We start from the raw sequence: 6,842 nt of genomic DNA, 5'->3' as shown, positions 1-6,842 counted from the left end.
TTATAACTGCATCATTTCCTGTATAAGCCATGTACAACATCAAACTTGAATGTAAGCACCACCTATGTTACAAGGACACGATAAAATGGACATGAGACACATCATTCCTGTGTGAATTTAAACTTAGTATATGGTACAAAGGCTCCAGCTATGTAGGCTTGTTGCCTTTGTTGAATTCAGAGAGGCATAACTTGATAAAAGGGATGTCCTTCATAGCTAGAATATAAGAAGAAAGTGAAACCTGCCATTGTATACATTTCAATAAATAATCAGAAAGTCCACATACAGGAGAAATTGCAACACAGAAAGCACAAGTTTGTTTCTTTCTCTTTTATCTTTAGTACCATAAATTGCAATGGCCAAACCATGCATGGCTACAAACAAATGCTTTTACAGACACAACTGTGATAAAATAAGAAAAGACAGATTCCAAGATTTTGGGAATAGAACAGAACATCAATTACAACTACAGGATGGATAAGAAGATAGACATGCTTCAGGCTTCTTGATGATATGATCCTTATGCCATAGGTTTTCTTACCTTCTTTGGAGGCAATTTCCATCTATAGGCTACTAAGCTTTTATTCAAACAGAAGCTTGAATACCTTGTGGCTAAAATTATACTACCATAATGGCACAATTGAATACGAATGGACCCATGGAGTTATTTGTCCTCCCAAGAAAATTCCATTGACAATCTCTTGCATTTGGATCAGGCCGGCAAGTAAAAATCGATAGGCCTTGACAGTGATTATCCCCAGCATCCCAAGCTGCGCCAAGGATGAGCAGTCTATCACCCCACGATTTGAAGGCAACTCCCCATCCCCTATTGTCATTTGCTCTCACAGGGGCCATGCCCAGGTCTTTCCATGAATTGCTCCCCTTCAAGTAAACTTTCAACCGGTTTGAAGTGGCTTCAAGTGCATATAATTGATTGTCCACGACTGCGACAAGTGGGGGAGACTGAGAGACAGAATTGGACATACCATTGACCATTTCAGGAATCAAATGCCATGTTTTCTTTTCTCTGTCATAGAATTCTCCGCAGGTGAGACCACCATCTTCATTCATACCACCAATTACATAAAACTTATTGTCCATGAAACACCCAGAACAACGCTGCCTCCGCTTTTTCATGCTGGGGAGAGGCTCCCAGGATTTACTTATAGGATCATATTGTTCAGCCGAATTCAAGGTTATCCTATTTGCAACCCCACCAGCAACACAGGCAACATCTCCACAATTTGCAGATGCAAATAAGCATCGTGGAGTTCCCATGGATGGACCCTTATGCCAACTGTTTGTGAGCAACTCATATCTCCATATGGACATAACTTCATTCTCATAACCAGAAATAAGAAGATGATAACCAACACAGAGTGATTCCTTGTCTCCAAATTTAAAGGATAGTTCACAAGGCAAATCTGGGAGCTGTCTCCAAAGCCCAGAACTTGGAAAGTGTTCCCACCAGTATTGATCTCCACTTGCTAACATTATAACTGAAGCTTCACTAATCCCGGCCACTCTTCGTATCTGGAACCATTCCCCATTTTTCACCAAAGCTAAATATTGCTTGTTTATACAACTAAGTTTTGGATATTCAGATCTAGGAACCCTGGCAAGGATCAAAAGCACGAGTTCTTCGTTAAGAAAAGGAATGGAGTAATCTGCATCCTGAGGTTCATCACTAGAGTCTATAGTGTTTTCCTCCATGTCAGAACTAACTAGGTGTTGAGCTGAAGTTTCATCAGATCCTGTATTGTTTTCAATACCGTGCCTCCCTCTGGTTCTCGAAGAACATGAGCCTTCAGGGCCATTCACAGACTCCATGTTAACGAACACAAGATGATAGTCTCCCCTCAGGTTGTACCTGTGCCTAGGGAGATCAATTCTGATTCCATCATAGGATTCCCCTTCTGTTACTACTCTGAATTCCCAGTCATCTTTGTATGATAAAAAATTACAAAGACCATGACCATGTTCAAACTGAAACCATCATATTTACAAGGCACAAAAGAATACATAAACATCAGAAATTGTTCCAAGAAAAACAAAAGCACGCAATATGAATGCAAGATTTTACAGAAACTCTTATGAAGTAGCTAAAACAGCACTCAAAACAAAAAATACCCATCACAAACATATAAACACCACCATAAAACCATCAAAAATTCAAAATCCCACTTTTTTTTTTTGACATGGAATCAAAATCCTACTATTGGATGTCCAGACATACAAATAAAAACAAGCAGTGGAAAAAAGTTCTCTTAATCTCCACATGCAACCGATGATTTAAAAGCAACAGAATTGATAAGAAAATAAAGAAAATCAGATGTTGGGGTAGAAAATAGCAAGATTATCTACACACACATGCACACACCAACTATTTGATGAAACGCTTCAACCAACACAGACCTCAGGACCACAAAAAGCACCATCATCACATCAAGAGCATAGTGATCAAAATCCCACCCCACGCAAAAAAAAAGCACTTTTCATTGCCAACCAGATGCTCATCTCAAACCACCAACACCCCACAACTTAGATTTGGAGAAACGAACAAACAATCAAGTTAATTACATCCACAAACAACCACCATCAAAATGATCAAGAAAAGCAAAAACGAGGAAGTAGATCAATACCAGAGGCAAATTACAGTGATCCAGATATCTCCCTCAACACTATTTTGAACAGCAACCCTAGCATACCTAGCAGCACATGATTGTGTGTGTGTGTGTGTGAGTGAGAGAGAGAGAGAGAGAGAGAGAGAGAGAGAGAGAGAGATTACCATCAAACACAGAGAGCAGTGTTTAAATAATAAAAAAAGGCCAAATGGGTTTCCTTTTCTGGCCTCCCGTTATGCGTATATTAATGTGGGGAATGCCAACACGCAATTAAATATGAGAAAATATGCAGGTTGGTCTCCTTTAAATATACGCAGAAAATGATGGGGTGTGGGAGTGTGGACAAATTGGAAGTAAAAAAAGACATTTTGATAACTGAGCCTGGATTTAGTTTTGATGGTGTTTATCTCCTTGAGCAATCCAGAGATACCCCCAAGCTTAGTGCGATATTTGTGGAATCAAATGAGGGCTGGACAGGGACAGCAGGGACTGAGTCAGGTTTGCCGCATAGACTCGGCAATTCTGAAAAGAGTCTCACTGTCAAGCATCTAGATAATTATGACACAAGCGTGTGCTTCAAGTACATTGGTCTCATCGAGGATCTGTGCCAAGTACACATTGTAGCGGGTACCAATGTTGTCAGTACCGGAATCAGACCTATATCGTTTGGCCAACGATTCAGGTGAATCGGCCCATACCGATTCTCAAGTAAATCCTTCTGAATCGGCCAAAAAAATAATTTAAAAGATTATGTATCAATCAAAACGTGACACGTGTTAAAACCATTAAACTAATATTTAAAAAATAAATTTAAGCTATTTTTATATTTATTAAAAATAGCCCATTCAGGTCAGTATCGTATCGATTTTATGGTAATACGATACATATCATCCGATTCAGGCTGATAAGTACACTGACAACACTGGTGGGTACGATCCAAACTCGAATTCTTGTATCGAGCATAAAAAGTATCCAATCGAATAATATTCAGGTCGATCTGAACAATATACAGGCCAGGTTTAGGTTATGATTTTTGCCAGACCCAACCCGAGTGTTTTATATATACTTTAAGTAAAAGTAATTTTTTAAAATTGTATGAATATGGGTTTGGAATTTTGTTTTCATGGCCGGAAAAAAACCGGAACCCGAGACTTTGTTATTTGAGCAGGCTCGGGTTACACCCTGATGGGTCGGGTACCTGACCCGTTGATAGCCCTATGTGGTACTACTCACCACTAGAGATGCAAACAGTTCTGATTAGGAACAGATCAATAGAGTCAGATCTGATCCTACCCGAAACAGCGAAAATTTGCAAAACCTCCATCTTGAATCCGACCCATTTGCATCCCTACTCACGGCGAGAGGTACTACTCAGAGGGCTTTGCTTGAGTGAAGCTTAGCCAGACCCAGTTGTTTCTAACCCTAATGGCTGGGCCTGGCTTACACAAGGGGCCGGTTGGTGTGGTGTTTGAGTAGTTTAGGGGGTTTGAATTCTGTATCTCCCAGTAGGAATAAACTAATCTGCTGAATCTTTGTGGCTTAGTTCCACTCTTAAAGCTATGATGCACCTAGGGCTGTCAATGGGTCAGGTTTGTGTCACTTATCTATACCTAGATTTGAATTTAAACACTCATATGAGCATAAAAATATTTGTTCAAACATTATTAAAGACAAATTGAATCCAAACTGAGTAATATGTGAGACGGGCTTGAGTTATGTTTTTTTCTAGATATCCAACGTGATCCTTCTTTTTGTTTTGATTTATTTATAACCCGAAGAAACCACACTCTGCATGAAGACCTGATCGTGCTGGCTCAGCTTGATATACTTATGGTCGTCGTGCCGGCAGGGTAAAACTTCAAAGCTAAGACCCCTGCTCCAGAGCCTATGCTACACGTTGACTTGTGTAGAGGGGGGATACCTATGAGAATTGAACCTTGGTTGCCCGTCTAGCTACTCCACCTCACTATGCCAACCTCTCTTGGGACCAACATGACCCTGCTTGTTTTGAGTATTTTTATGTCTTTTTTAAGTATATATTTATATATATGTATGTGTGTGTGCCCTAGATATTCTTTAGGAAACTGATAGCTGGGGTGGGAGTTTATGTATTTGGTAAAGGTCAAACTCCCTTGTGGTGGATGTTTCTCATAGATGAAATGAGAATTTATACCCTTAAAAAAGAAAGTAAAACTGTCTTGGTCTTGTGTTTGCATTAAATCTTAGATTTGGTAACTACCACCTCCTATAGGTGGTAGTGCCAAATCTAAGATTTAGCAGCTGTCACCTTTTCAAATGCATACACTGCTTAGCTTTCAATTGGCGTGTGACCATCAAATGAAATGTGAATAACTCATTCTCCTCTCTTTGAAACAAGGGACACTTTTCACCTCTTATGGAATGGGTCAAGGTCGAGTAAGAACTCAACAAGGCCCTATCCTTAAAAACTTCAGATATTTCTGATTACATATATCTTTCACCTTATACGTATTATGTATAATAATATTATGTGAGAGGGGTATATGGGAATGAAAGAGTATGTGTACAATCTTTAGTTTAGTTGTATGGATCTTAGTGATGGAATATAAAATAATAAGTAATGTAACTAATTAATATTATAAATATATAAATAACATTAATTAAGTAATAAATTAAGTAATATATAATAATTTATTGGTTTATTTGATTATATCATTAATCATTTCTTCATTTTTTGTTGTGAAAAGTTAAGGATTAGTAATCCTTTTTAGAAATCTAATGGATTCAGTCTTATACATACACAAAGAAGGTAATAAAAAAAATCAAAAGTGAAAGAAATCATTTTATCTACTAATAGGGGCCAAATCTGCTTTTTATCAAACCACGCTCCCATTGAAGTCATCAGTTCGAGCCTGATTATCCCTAATTATCCCTAAACCCAATGTTAGCTTTTCTATTTTGACTTGCTCCCCCACCGTGATCGAATGAGATAAGAGGCTGATTTGTTGTTTGAAAGGGGAGAAAAAGAAAGTTTATATCTATCTCTAATCTAAATAATAATTCGCATCACCCAGTAATCTCAACCCAAATTCTAAGATTTAGCAGCTGTCACCTTTCTAAATGCATAAACTAACTCCAACTAACAAGCTTTCTACTCCCTTGGACTTTTATTTTTTCAATTCCAAATAACCCAGAAATAAACCTGGTTGCTTGGAGCCAGGATCATGTGCCATCACATGGCACAGTTTTGGATACCTCTGCACCTGACTGCCATCCATCTTTGGCTGACAGTGTCAATGGTGGGCCCAAGAGCGGATGGAGGGCAGTCAGGTGCAGAGGCACACTCAAATTGTGCCATGTGGTGGCACCTGATCCTGGCTAGGTTGCTTGTCACTTATTCCAGTTCGAGTGTCCTGATGGGTTGGATACCGAACCCCTAGCCCTACTTGCAGCCCAAAGCCCCAGGTGGGCTTGACAATCTCTCTCTCTCTCTCTCTCTCTCTCTCTCTCTCTCTCTCTCTCTCTCTCTCTCTCTCTCTCACACACACACACACACACACAGAGAAAGAGAGAGAGAAATAGAAAATTATATCAGCAAGAGGTAGACAGCATTGTGGAAAAATAAACCATTTTTTTCCTGAAATCTCCTTCATATTTTCTGTAATACCAAAAATGTCCATGCTTACAAGCTTTTTTAGGATCTATATCTACTCATAGATTCACTTCTAATAAAGGGTGTATAAGGTATATGTCCCTTGGTAAAATCTTCAAATCAAGCCACTTATAAGGCATTAACATGTGCAAAATTGAGAACCCTTTTCTCAAATTATCCTTGCATTCTTTTGCAACTCTCAAAAGCAGGCTAGACTTGGTACACATGGCTGCAATACGTTTAAGGCTTGTTCTTCAGATGATGCTGGTAGCCACCGGATCACTAATTTAGCATAAAACATCATTAGCAAAGATGGTGGATGACTTTTGTAGGGTATCAAATCCTATACTGGATAGTGAAGATGGTGCAACCTTACAATGTTACTTTTCAACCAATAACTTCAAGTTTCTTGTCCAATCCAATTCCCTACACCCCAGCCCCGATGATATTATCCATTTCCTTATCATTTTTCCAACTTCTACATCTCATAATTCCATTGACTGTTCAATTGAAAGAAGGTTGCCCATCTCTCCTAAGAAATCATACAGCAAATCAGTTAGTTTTAGAATTTTTATTAATTTTATTAG

General features: G+C 38.8%; 1 pseudogene across 1 annotated transcript; it reads right to left on the bottom strand.

Moving 5' to 3' along the window:
• Positions 1 to 294: 294 nt before the first annotated feature.
• LOC149851361 (F-box/kelch-repeat protein At3g27150 pseudogene) lies at positions 295 to 2,764 on the bottom strand (annotated as a pseudogene). Its single transcript, XR_016433391.1, has 2 exons — positions 2,643 to 2,764; positions 295 to 1,986 (listed from the first exon to the last, which is right to left on the bottom strand). The product of XR_016433391.1 is annotated as an F-box/kelch-repeat protein At3g27150 pseudogene (transcript).
• Between the last annotated feature and the right edge of the window lie 4,078 nt (positions 2,765 to 6,842).

The sequence above is a fragment of the Nuphar pumila genome, chromosome 1 (assembly GCF_984573655.1).
Source record: "Nuphar pumila chromosome 1, dmNupPumi1.hap1.1, whole genome shotgun sequence".
Lineage (NCBI taxonomy): Eukaryota > Viridiplantae > Streptophyta > Magnoliopsida > Nymphaeales > Nymphaeaceae > Nuphar > Nuphar pumila.
Note: the sequence above shows the minus strand (reverse complement) of the source record. Positions and strands in the feature narration are given on the sequence as shown.